At 47.4% G+C, this 13,186-nt stretch overlaps 1 protein-coding gene across 2 annotated transcripts in view; it reads left to right on the top strand.

Annotated features, from left to right (window-relative positions):
* The window catches only part of lrrc73 (leucine rich repeat containing 73), a 146,945-nt gene that overhangs the window by 127,175 nt on the left and 6,584 nt on the right, over positions 1-13,186 (top strand). The gene's annotated exons all lie outside the window — the stretch shown is intronic.

The following is a 13,186-nucleotide window of genomic DNA, read 5'->3' as shown; positions in this document are numbered from 1 at the left end:
CCTATACAGCTGCAGCAAGACCTCCCTACTTTTATATTCAATCCCCCTCGCTATGAAGGCCAGCATCCCATTCGCCTTCCTGACCACCTGCTGCACCTGCAAGCTGGGTTTTTGCGACTCATGCACAAGGACCCCGAGGTCCCTCTGCACCGTCGCCTGCTGCAGTTTTTCGCCACGTAAGTAATAGTCCTTCCCCTCTCTCTCTCTCGCTCTCTATCTATGCCCTTCATAATTGTGTATAAAATTATGAAGGGCAGAGATAGGGTGAACTGTGGGAAGCTTTTTCCCAGGTCGGAGGTGACAAACACAAGGAGTTACAGGTTCAAGATGAGAGGGGCAAAGTTTAACTCAGATATCAGAGGGACATATTTTACACAGAGGGTGGTGGAGGCCTGGAATGCACAGCCAAGCAGGGTGGCGGAGGCGGACACGCTGCGATCGTTTAATTGTTATCTGGATAGCCACATGAACAGACTGGGAACAGAGGGAAACAAACAAATGGTCAAGCTGGACCAATGAGCGGCGCAGGCTCGGAGGGCCTGTATTGTTCTTGTTATTTGTCCTCTCTCTGATCCTTCACTCTGTTTCTCTCTCCCTCTGATCCTTCACTCTGTTTCTCTCTCTCTGATTCTTCACTCTGTTTCTCTCTCACTCTGATCCTACACTCTGTTCCTCTCTCTCTCTCTGATCCTTCACTCTGTTTCTCTCGCTCTGATCCTTCACTCTGTTCTTCTCTCTCTCTCTGATCCTTCGCTCTGCTTTTCCCTCTCTCTCTCTCTCTGATCCTTCAATCTGTTTCTCTCTCTGATCCTTCACTCTGTTTCTCTCTCACTCTCGCTCTCTCTCTGATCCTTCACTCTGTTTCTCTCTCTCTCTGATCCTTCACTCTGTTTCTCTCTCTCTCTCTGATCCTTCACTCTGTTTCTCTCTCTCTCTCTGATCCTTCACTCTGTTTTTCTCTCTCTCTCTGATCCTTCACTCTGGTTCTCTCTCTGTCTCTGGCCCTTCACTCTGTGTCTCTCTCTCTCTGATCCTTCACTCTGTTTCTCTCTCTCTGATCCTTCACTCTGTTCTTCTCTCTCTCTCTGATCCTTCGCTCTGCTTTTCCCTCTCTCTCTCTCTCTCTGATCCTTCAATCTGTTTCTCTCTCTGATCCTTCACTCTGTTTCTCTCTCACTCTCTCTCTCTCTCTCTGATCCTTCACTCTGTTTCTCTCTCTCTCTGATCCTTCACTCTGGTTCTCTCTCTCTCTCTGATCCTTCACTCTGTTTCTCTCTCTCTCTGATCCTTCACTCTGGTTCTCTCTCTGTCTCTGGCCCTTCACTCTGTGTCTCTCTCTCTCTGATCCTTCACTCTGTTTCTCTCTCTCTCTCTGATCCTTCACTCTGTTTCTCTCTCTCTCTCTGATCCTTCACTCTGTTTCTCTCTCTCTCTGATCCTTCACTCTGTTTCTCTCTCTCTCTCTGATCCTTCACTCTGTTTCTCTCTCTCTCTCTGATCCTTCACTCTGTGTGTGTCTCTCTGTCTCTCTGATCCTTCACTCTGTTTCTGTCTCTCTCTCTGACCTTCACTCTGTTTCTCTCTCAGATGCTTCACTCTGGTTCTCTCTCTGACTCTGGCCCTTCATTCTGTCTGTCTCTCTCTCTCTCTGGCCCTTCACTCTGCTTCTGTCTCTCTCTCTCTCTGATCCTTCACTCTGTTTGTTTCTCTCTCTCTCTCTCTGATGCTTCACTCTGTTGCTCTCTCTCTCTGATCCTGCGCTGTTTCTTTCTCTCTGATTCTTCACTCTGTTTCTCTCTCTCTCTCAAACTCTTCACTCTCTTTCTCTCTCTCTCTCTCACTGATCCATCAATCGGCTTCTGTCTCTCTCTCTGATCCTTCACTCTGTTCCTCTCTCTCTCTCTCTGACGCTTCACTCTGTTTCTCTCTCTCTCTGATCCTTCACTCTGTGTCTCTCTCTCTCTCTCTCTGATCCTTCACGATGTTTCTCTCTCTCTCTCTGATCCTTCACGATGTTTCTCTCTCTGATCCTTCACTCTGTGTGTGTCTCTCTGATCCTTCACGATGATTCTCTCTCTCTCTCTCAGATCCTTCACTCTGGTTCTCTCTCTGACTCTGGCCCTTCATTCTGTCTGTGTCTCTCTCTCTCTGTGGTCCTTAACTCTGCTTCTGTCTCTCTCGCTCTCTCTCTCTCTCTCTCTCTGATCCTTCACTGTTTCTCTCTCTGATCCTTCACTCTGTTTCTCTCTCTGATCCTTCACTCTGTTTCTCTCTCTGATCCTTCACTCTGGTTCTCTCTCTGATCCTTCACTGTTTCTCTCTCTGATCCTTCACTCTGTTTCTCTCTCTGATCCTTCACTCTGTTTCTCTCTCTGATCCTGCACTCTGGTTCTCTCTCTGATCCTGCACTCTGTTTCTCTCTCTGATCCTGCACTCTGGTTCTCTCTCTGATCCTGCACTCTGGTTCTCTCTCTGATCCTGCACTCTGGTTCTCTCTCTGACTCTGGCCCTTCATTCTGTCTCTCTCTCTGGTCCTTCACTCTGCTTCTGTCTCTCTCGCTCTCTCTCTCTCTGATCCTTCACTCTGTGTGTCTCTCTGTCTCTCTGATCCTTCACTCTGTTTCTGTCTCTCTCTCTGACCTTCACTCTGTTTCTCTCTCAGATGCTTCACTCTGGTTCTCTCTCTGACTCTGGCCCTTCATTCTGTCTGTCTCTCTCTCTCTCTGGCCCTTCACTCTGCTTCTGTCTCTCTCTCTCACTCTGATCCTTCACTCTGTTTGTTTCTCTCTCTCTCTCTGATCCTTCACTCTGTTGCTCTCCCTCTCTGATCCTGCGCTGTTTCTTTCTCTCTCTCTGATTCTTCACTCTCTTTCTCTCTCTCTCTCACTGATCCATCAATCGGCTTCTGTCTCTCTCTCTGACGCTTCACTCTGTTTCTCTCTCTCTCTGATCCTTCACTCTGTGTCTCTCTCTCTCTCTCTGATCCTTCACGATGTTTCTCTCTCTCTCTCTGATCCTTCACGATGTTTCTCTCTCTCTCTCTGATCCTTCACGATGTTTCTCTCTCTCTCTCTGATCCTTCACTCAGTTTCTCTCTCTGATCCTTCACTCTGTGTGCGTCTCTCTGTCTCTCTGATCCTTCACGACGTTTCTCTCTCTCTCTCTGATCCTTCACTCTGTTTCTGTCTCTCTCTCTCTCTGACCTTCACTCTGTTTCTCTTCTGATCCTTCACTCTGGTTCTCTCTCTGACTCTGGCCCTTCATTCTGTCTGTGTGTCTCTCTCTCTGTGGTCCTTCACTCTGCTTCTGTCTCTCTCGCTCTCTCTCTCTCTCTCTGATCCTTCACTCTGTTTCTCTCTATCTCACTGATCCTTCACTCTCCTTCTGTCTCTCTCTCTCTCTGATCCTTCACTCTGTTTCTCTCTCTCTCTCTCTCTGATCCTTCGCTCTGGTTCTCTCTCTGTCTCTGGCCCTTCACTCTGTGTGTCTCTCTCTCTCTCTCTCTCTGATCCTTCACTCTGTTTCACTCTCTCTCTCTGATCCTGCACTCTGTTTCGCCCTCCCTCTGATCCTTCACTCTGTTTCTCTCTCTCTCTCTAATCCTTCACTCTGTTTCTCTCTCTCTCTGATCCTTCACTCTGTGTGTCTCTCTCTGATCCTTCACTCTGTTTCTCTCTCTCTCTCTCTCTCTGATCCTTCACTCTGTGTGTCTCTCTCTGATCCTTCACTCTGTTTCTCTCTCTCTGATCCTTCATTCTCTTTCTCTCTCTCTCTCTCTGATCCTTCATTCTCTTTCTCTCTCTCTCTCTGATCCTTCACTCTCTTTCTCACTCTCTCTCTGATCCTTCACTCTCTTTCTCACTCTCTCTCTGATCCTTCACTCTCTTTCTCTCTCTCTGATCCTTCACTCTCTTTCTCTCTCTCTGACCCTTCACTCTCTTTCTCTCTCTCTGATCCTTCAATCTCTTTCTCTCTCTCTGATCCTTCAATCTCTTTCTCTCTCTCTCTCTCTGACCCTTCACTCTGTTTCGCTCTCTCTCTCTGATCCTTCACTCTCTTTCTCTCTCTCTGATCCTTCAATCTCTTTCTCTCTCTCTCTGATCCTTCACTCTGTTTCTCTTTCTCTCTCTCTGACCCTTCACTCTGTTTCGCTCTCTCTCTCTGACCCTTCACTCTCTTTCTCTCTCTGATCCTTCACTCTGTTTCTCTCTCTCTGATCCTTCACTCTCTTTCTCTCTCTCTGATCCTTCAATCTCTTTCTCTCTCTCTCTGATCCTTCACTCTGTTTCTCTTTCTCTCTCTCTGACCCTTCACTCTGTTTCGCTCTCTCTCTCTGACCCTTCACTCTCTTTCTCTCTCTGATCCTTAATTCTCTTTCTCTCTCTCTCTGATCCTTCACTCACTTTCTCTCTCTCTCTCTGATCCTTCACTCTGTTTCGCTCTCTCTCTCTGACCCTTCACTCTCTCTCTCTCTCTGATCCTTAATTCTCTTTCTCTCTCTCTCTGATCCTTCACTCACTTTCTCTCTCTCTCTCTGATCCTTCACTCTCTTTCTCACTCTCTCTCTGATCCTTCACTCTCTTTCTCACTCTCTCTCTGATCCTTCACTCTCTTTCTCTCTCTCTGATCCTTCACTCTCTTTCTCTCTCTCTGATCCTTCACTCTCTTTCTCTCTCTCTCTGATCCTTCACTCTCTTTCTCTCTCTCTGATCCTTCAATCTCTTTCTCTCTCTCTGATCCTTCAATCTCTTTCTCTCTCTCTCTGACCCTTCACTCTGTTTCGCTCTCTCTCTCTGATCCTTCACTCTCTTTCTCTCTCTCTCTCTCTCTGATCCTTCACTCTGTTTCTCTCTCTCTCTGATCCTTCACTCAGTTTATCACTCTCTGATCCTTCACTCCGTTTCTGTCTCTCTCTCTGATCCTTCACTCTGTTTCTCTCTCTCTGATCCGTCACTCTGTTTCTCTCTTTCTCTCTCTGATCCTTCACTCTGTTTCTCTTTCTATCTCTCTGACCCTTCAGTCTGTTTCGCTCTCTCTCTCTCTCCCTGACCCTTCACTTTCTTTCTCTCTGATCCTTCACTCTGTTTCTCTCTCTCTGATCCTTCGCTCTCTCTCTCTCTGATCATTCGCTCTCTTTCTATCTCTCTCTGATCCTTCACTCTCTTTCTCTCTGTCTCTCTGATCCTTCACTCTGTTTCTCTCTCTCTTTCTTTGACCCTTCACTCTGTTTGTCTCTCTCTCTCTGATCCTTCACTCTGTTTCTCTCTCTCGCTCTGATCCTTCACTCTATTTCTCTCTCTCGCTCTGATCCTTCACTCTGTTTCTCTTTCTCTGTCGCTGACCCCTCACTCTGTCTCTCTCTCTCTCTGATCCTTCACTCTGTTTCTCTCTCTGTGATGATTCACTCTGTTGCTCTTTCTGTCTGATCCTTCACTCTGTTTCTCTCTCTCTCTCTGATTCTACACTCTGTTTCTCTCTCTCTCTCTGACCCTTCACTCTGTATCTCTCTCTCTCTTCCTTCACTCTGTTTCTCTCTCTCTCTGTCTGATCCTTCACTCTGTTTCTGTCTCTCTCTCTGATTCTTCACTGTGTTTCTGTCTTTCTCTCTGATCCTTCACTCTGTTTCTCTCTCTCTGATCCTTCACTCTGTTTCTCTCTCTCTGATCCTTCACTCTGTTTCTCTCTCTCTGATCCTTCACTCTGTTTCTCTCTCTCTCTCTTTGACCCTTCACTCTGTTTGTCTCTCTCTCTCTGATCCTTCACTCTGTTTCTGTCTCTCTCTCTTTGACCCTTCACTCTGTTTCTCTCTCTCTCTCTTTGACCCTTCACTCTGTTTCTCTCTCTCTCAGATCCTTCACTCTGTTTCTCTCTCTCTCTCTTTGACCCTTCACTCTGTTTCTCTCTCTCTGATGAATCACTCTGTTTCTCTCTCTCTCTGATCCTTCACTCTATTTTTCTCTCTCTCTCTCTGATTCTTCACTCCGTTTCTCTCTCTCTGTGAATCTTCACTCTGTTTCTCTCTCTGTGATCCTTCACTCTGTTTCTCTCTCTCTCTGATCCTTCACTCTCTCTCTCTCTCTGATCCTTCACTCTCTCTCTCTCTGATCCTTCACTCTGTTCCTCTCTCTCTCTCTCTGATCCTTCACTCTGTTTCTCTCTCTCTCTCTTTGACCCTTCACTCTGTTTCTCTCTCTCTGATTCTTCACTGTTTCTGTCTCTCGCTCTGATTCTTCACTGTTTCTGTCTTTCTCTCTGATTCTTCACTCTGTTTCTGTCCCTCTCTCTGATCCTTCACTCTGTTTCTCTCTCTCTCTCTGATCCTTCACTCTGTTTCTCTCTCTCTCTGATCCTTCACTCTGTTTCTGTCTCTATCTCTCTGATCCTTCACTCTGTTTCTCTCTCTCTGATGATTCACTCTGTTTCTCTCTCTCTCTGATCCTTCACTCTGTTTCTCTCTCTCTCTGATTCTTCACTCTGTTTCTCTCTCTCTGTGATCCTTCACTCTGTTTCTCTCTCTCTCTGTGACCCTTCACTCTGTTTCTCTCTCTCTGTGATCCTTCACTCTGTTTCTCTCTCTCTGTGATCCTTCACTCTGTTTCTCTCTCTCTCTGATCCTTCACTCTGTTTCGCTCTCTCTCTCTCTCTGATCCTTCACTCTCTTTCTCGTCCTTCACTCTCTTTCTCTCTCTCTCTGATCCTTCACTGTTTCTCTCTCTCTGTCTGCTCTTTCACTCTGTTTCTCTCTCTCTGTCTCTGATCCTTCACTCTGTTTCTCTCTCTCTCTGATCCTTCACTCTGTTTCTCGCTCCCTCTGATCCTTCACTCTGTTTCTCTCTTTCTCTCTCTGATCCTTCACTGTTTCTCTCTCTCTGTCTGCTCTTTCACTCTGTTTCTCTCTCTCTGTCTCTGATCCTTCACTCTGTTTCTCTCTCTCTCTGATTCTTCACTCCGTTTCTCTCTCTCTCTGACCCTTCACTCTGTTTCTCTCTCTCTGTGATCCTTCACTCTGTTTCTCTCTCTCTCTGATCCTTCACTCTGTTTCTCTCTCCCTCTGATCCTTCACTCTGTTTCTCTCTTTCTCTCTCTGATTCTTCACTCTGTATCTCTCTCTCTCTTCCTTCACTCTGTATCTCTCTCTCCCACTCTCTCTCTCTGATCCTTCACTCTGTCTCTCTCTCTGATCCTTCACTCTGTTTCTCTCTCTGATCCTTCACTCTGTTTCTCTCTCTCTCTCTTTGACCCTTCACTCTGTTTCTCTCTCTCGCTCTTTGACCCTTCACTCTGTTTTTCTCTCTCTCTCTCTCTGATCCTTCACTCTGTTTCTCTCTCTCTCTGATCCTTCACTCTGTTTCTGTCTCTATCTCTCTGATCCTTCACTCTGTTTCTCTCTCTCTGATTGTTTGCTGGAGCAGACGAGGAAGGAGCATCAGAGAGAAAGCTAAGACTTTACCTGTTAAAAACCTGTTTAAAATAAGTTTAAAGCACTTTGTTCTTTGTAGAACTGTTTAAAGCATTTACTTATTGTATTTACTGCTTTAAGAATTGTGAGGGAGTGATTATCAGGCAGTTGTGGCCCATCAGCTTTAAATCAGCGCCAAGTTTAAAAGGAGGCCTGGTGTAGATAGCGGGCAGCGTCGGAGCGGGCAGCGGAGTGAGAGGGCAGCAGAGTGAGCTATTAGGGCTTAATATCAAAAAGGGCTTGAAGGTAAAAAGGCCAGGTGGAAAGAACAAGGAAAAAAAAAATTTTTTTTTCAAAACTACTACAGCAAAAAACAAGGAAAAAATTTTTCCCACAACAAATTATATTGAATAATGGAGGGACATGTGATGTGCGGTTCCTGTATGATGTGGGAACTGGTGGACCCCAGGGTCCTTCCCAGAGACCATGTCTGCAGTAAGTGCAGGTTGCTGGAGGAGCTCCAGCTCAAGGTGGATGAGCTGGCCTCTGAGCTACAGACACTGAGGCTCATCAGGGGGAGAGAGGGTGTCATTGTCAATGGGGTGCAAGTGACATCCACCCCCTCTAGACTGTCTAAATCTAAGGGTCAGGAACAAAAGGGGGCTGCTGGGAGGAGGAAGGGGGGTGAGGAGCGGAGGCCTCAGCCTCTTAATCTGCATAACAGGTTTGAGGTTCTTGCTTCCACTCTGGAAGAGGACGAGGCAGGTGAGGTTGGTGAGCAAACTGCACACGGTACAGTGATGCAGCAGGACATAGGCAAAGAGAAGGGGAAAAGGAACGTAGTAGTGATTGGGGATAGTGGGGTGAAGGGTATTGACACTGTCCTTTGTCACAATGACAAAGTGCACAGAAGGGTGTGTTGTCTGCCTGGTGCTCGGGTACAGGATGTCGCAGCTGGGCTGCAGAGGAATCTGGAGTGGGAGGGTGAGAACCCAGTTGTGGTGGTACATGTGGGTGCCAGCGACGTAGGCAAAGTGCGGACTGAGGATCTGGGGAGGGAGTATGAGAAGCTGGGAATGGAATTAAAAAGTAGAACCGACAAGGTGGTCTTCTCTGGGCTACTGCCTGAACCGAGTGCAGACGGGCGTAGGGTTGACAGGATAAAGGAAGTGAATGGGTGGCTCAGAGATTGGTGTGGGAGGAATGGGTTCGAATTTATGGGGCATTGGCACCAGTATTGGGGTAGGTGGGACTTGTTCGGGCGGGATGGGGTTGGTCTGAATCGTGCTGGGACCAGAGTGCTGGCGAATCGAGTAAAGAGGACTGTAGACAGGGCTTTAAACTAATTAGGGGGGGGGAGGGTGCGAGGGTAGGTGATGTTAGGAGGTCTACAGTTAAGGATAGGGTACAGGTAAGGGAAGAGGCTGAGGATGTCCCAAGTGGTGGCGTTACGGCAAATAGGGTCCAGAAGAAGGCTGGGATGAAAGCGCTTTATCTGAATGCACGAAGCATTCGGAATAAAGTGGATGAGCTGGTGGCGCAGATCGACACAAATGGATACGATCTGGTGGCCATTACAGAGACGTGGCTGCAAAGTGACAGGGACTGGGAGATGAATGTACAGGGCTATCAAGTGTTTAGGAAGGATAGGCAGGAGGAAAGAGGGGGTGGCGTAGCTCTGCTGATTAAGGACAGCATCAAGGTGGTAGCAAGGGATGATATCGGAGCCAAAGAGCAGAAAGTGGAATCGTTGTGGGTGGAGATTAGGAACAGCAAAGGGAGGAAGACGCTGGTGGGTGTCGTCTATAGGCCCCCGAATAATGATCTGGAGGTGGGGCGGGCTGTTAACGCGCAAATAAGTGTGGCGTGCAGGAATGGGACGGCAGTAGTTATGGGGGATTTCAATCTGCATATTGATTGGTCGACCCATGTTGGACGAGGTGGGCTCGAGGAGGAGTTCTTGGAATGCTGCCGGGATAGTTTCCTGGAACAGTGTGTGTTGGAGCCGACGAGGGAGCGAGCTATCTTGGATCTGGTGCTATGTAATGAGGCGGGTAGAATTAGGGACCTTGAGGTGAAGGATCCTCTTGGAGAGAGTGATCATTGTATGGTGGAGTTTCTGTTGCAGATGGAGGAGGAGAAAGTGGGTTCCCGGACACGCGTCCTTTGTTTGAATAGAGGGGAGTATGGTAGGATGAGAGAAGAATTGGCGAATGTGGACTGGGGGAGCGCGTTGGAAGGTAGGTTTGCTGAGGAGCAGTGGAGGATCTTTAAGGAGATCTTTCTTGGTGCTCAGCAGAAATTTATTCCGATGGTTAAAAAGGACAGTAGGAAGAGAGGTAATAAGCCGTGGATAACGAAGGAGGTGAAGGAAAGTGTTAAATTAAAAGCGGAGGAATTTAGAGTAGCTAAGAGCAGTGGGCGAGAAGAGGATTGGGAGAGGTTTAAATGTCAACAAAGATTGACAAAAAAGTTGATAAAGGAGGGTAGAAGAAGCTATGAAGCTGGGCTAGCGCTTAATATAAAAAAGGATAGCAAGAGTTTTTATAAATATATAAAAAGGAAGAGGCTGGCTAGGGTGAACGTTGGTCCCTTAGCGGATGAGAAAGGGGACCTAGTGGTAGGGGATGGGGATATGGCTAAGGTCTTGAATAACTTTTTTGTTTCTGTCTTCACGGAGGAGGACGTGAATAATTTGCCGGGTGTTAGCGATGGAAAGGTGGTAGGACTGGAGGGTCTTAATGACATTACTGTTACTAGAGAGGTGGTGCGCAACAGACTGGAGGGGCTGATTGTGGACAAGTCCCCAGGACCGGATGGAATGCATCCGAGGGTTCTGAAAGAAATGGCGGAGGTGATAGTGGATGCCTTGGTGGTTATTTTCCAGACGTCGCTGGATTCCGGGGAAGTGCCGGAGGATTGGAAAACGGCTAATGTTACGCCGTTGTTTAAGAAGGGTGCCAGGCAAAAGGCGGGGAATTACAGGCCGGTTAGTTTAACGTCTGTGGTAGGTAAAATGTTAGAATCCGTCATTAAGGAGGAAATTGCGAGGCATCTTGAAGGGAATTGCTTGATAGGGCAGACGCAACACGGTTTCATTAAAGGGAAGTCGTGTCTGACAAATTTACTGGAGTTCTATGAGGATGTGTCTAGGGCGGTGGATAGAGGAGAGCCGGTGGATGTGGTCTTTCTGGATTTTCAGAAGGCGTTTGATAAGGTACCTCACAAGAGGTTACTGCAGAAGGTCAGAGGACATGGAGTTGGGGGTAGGGTGTTAGCGTGGATAGAGGATTGGTTGTCAAATAGGAGGCAGAGAGTGGGGGTCAATGGGTGCTATTCGGATTGGCGGTTGGTGACTAGTGGGGTGCCCCAGGGGTCGGTGCTGGGGCCTCAGCTATTTACCATTTATATAGATGATCTGGAGGAGGGAACCGAGTGTAGGGTGTCGAAATTTGCTGATGACACCAAGATTGGGGGAAAGGCAAATTGTGCGGAGGGTGTGGAGAGTCTGCAGAAGGATCTAGATAGGCTGGGCGAATGGGCCAGGAAATGGCAAATGGAATTTAATGTTGGCAAGTGTGAGGTGGTCCACTTTGGTAGGAAGAATGGTAGGAAGGACTATTACTTATGTGGCGAAAAACTGCAGCAGGCGACGGTGCAGAGGGACCTCGGGGTCCTTGTGCATGAGTCGCAAAAACCCAGCTTGCAGGTGCAGCAGGTGGTCAGGAAGGCGAATGGGATGCTGGCCTTCATAGCGAGGGGGATTGAATATAAAAGTAGGGAGGTCTTGCTGCAGCTGTATAGGGCATTGGTGAGGCCGCAGCTGGAGTACTGTGTGCAGTTTTGGGCGCCGCACCTGCGCAAGGATATTTTGGCCTTGGAGGGAGTGCAGAGGAGGTTTACTAGGCTGATACCGGAGTTGAGGGGGTTGAGCTATGAGGAGAGGCTGAATAAACTAGGCTTGTACTCGTTAGAGTTTAGAAGAATGAGGGGAGATCTCATTGAGACGTATAAGATGATGAATGGGATGGATAGGATAGAGGTGGAAAGACTCTTCCCGCTCAAAAAAGACAGTAGGACTAGGGGGCACAGCCTCAAGATAAAGGGGGGGCGGTTCAGAACGGAGTTGAGGAGGAACTTCTTCACTCAAAGGGTGGTGAATCTCTGGAATTCTCTGCCCGTTGAAGTGGTGGAGGCTGCCTCGCTAAATATTTTTAAGAAGCGGGTTGATGGGTTTTTGATAAGAGAGGGGATTAAGGGTTATGGGGAGAGGGCGGGAAAGTGGAACTGAGCCACGACAGATCAGCCATGATCTTATTGAATGGCGGGGCAGGCTCGAAGGGCCAGATGGCCTACTTCTGCTCCTATTTCTTATGTTCTTATGTTCTTATGATTCACTCTGTTTCTCTCTCTCTCTGATCCTTCACTCTGTTTTTCTCTCTCTCTCTCTGATTCTTCACTCTGTTTCTCTCTCTCTCTCTCTCTCTCTGACCCTTCACTCTGTTTCTCTCTCTCTGTGATCCTTCACTCTGTTTCTCTCTCTGTGATCCTTCACTCTGTTTCTCTCTCTGTGATCCTTCACTCTGTTTCTCTCTCTCTCTGAATCTTCACTCTCTTCTCTCTCTCTCTCTGATCCTTCACTCTGTTCCTCTCTCTCTCTCTCTGATCCTTCACTCTGTTTCTCTCTCTCTCTCTCTCTTTGACCCTTCACTCTCTTTCTCTCTCTCTCCCTCTGATCCTTCACTCTGTTTCTCTCTTTCTCTCTCTGATTATTCACTCTGTATCTCTCTCTCTCTTCCTTCACTCTGTATCTTTCTCTCCCACTCTCTCTCTCTGATCCTTCACTCTGTCTCTCTCTCTGATCCTTCACTCTGTTTCTCTCTCTCTGATTCTTCACTCTGTTTCTCTCTCTCTGATTCTTCACTCTGTTTCTCTCTCTCTGATTCTTCACTCTGTTTCTCTCTCTTTCCCTGATACTTCACTCTGTTTCGCTCTCTCTCTCTCTCTGATCCTTCACTCTCTTTCTCGTCCTTCACTCTCTTTCTCTCTCTCTCTGACCTTCACTGTTTCTCTCTCTCTGTCTGCTCTTTCACTCTGTTTCTCGCTCTCTGTCTCTGATCCTTCACTCTGTTTCTCTCTCTCTCTGATCCTTCACTCTGTTTCTCGCTCCCTCTGATCCTTCACTCTGTTTCTCTCTTTCTCTCTCTGATTCTTCACTCTGTATCTCTGTCTCTCTTCCTTCACTCTGTATCTCTCTCTCCCACTCTCTCTCTCTGATCCTTCACTCTGTCTCTCTCTCTGATCCTTCACTCTGTTTCTCTCTCTGATCCTTCACTCTGTTTCTCTCTCTGATCCTTCACTCTGTTTCTCTCTCTCTCTCTTTGACCCTTCACTCTGTTTCTCTCTCTCTCTCTTTGACCCTTCACTCTGTTTCTCTCTCTCTCTCTGATCCTTCACTCTGTTTCTCTCTCTCTCTCTTTGACCCTTCACTCTGTTTCTCTCTCTCTCTCTCTGATCCTTCACTCTGTTTCTCTCTATCTCTGATCCTTCACTCTGTTTCTGTCTCTATCTCTCTGATCCTTCACTCTGTTTCTCTCTCTCTGGTGATTCACTCTGTTTCTCTCTCTCTCTGATCCTTCACTCTGTTTTTCTCTCTCTCTCTCTGATTCTTCACTCCGTTTCTCTCTCTCTCTCTCTCTCTGACCCTTCACTCTGTTTCTCTCTCTGTGATCCTTCACTCTGTTTCTCTCTCTCTCTCTCTGAATCTTCACTCTCTTCTCTCTCTCT

The sequence above is a fragment of the Carcharhinus amblyrhynchos genome, chromosome 7 (genome assembly GCF_965287045.1).
Source record: "Carcharhinus amblyrhynchos chromosome 7, sCarAmb.v2.hapA, whole genome shotgun sequence".
Lineage (NCBI taxonomy): Eukaryota > Metazoa > Chordata > Chondrichthyes > Carcharhiniformes > Carcharhinidae > Carcharhinus > Carcharhinus amblyrhynchos.
Note: the sequence above shows the minus strand (reverse complement) of the source record. Positions and strands in the feature narration are given on the sequence as shown.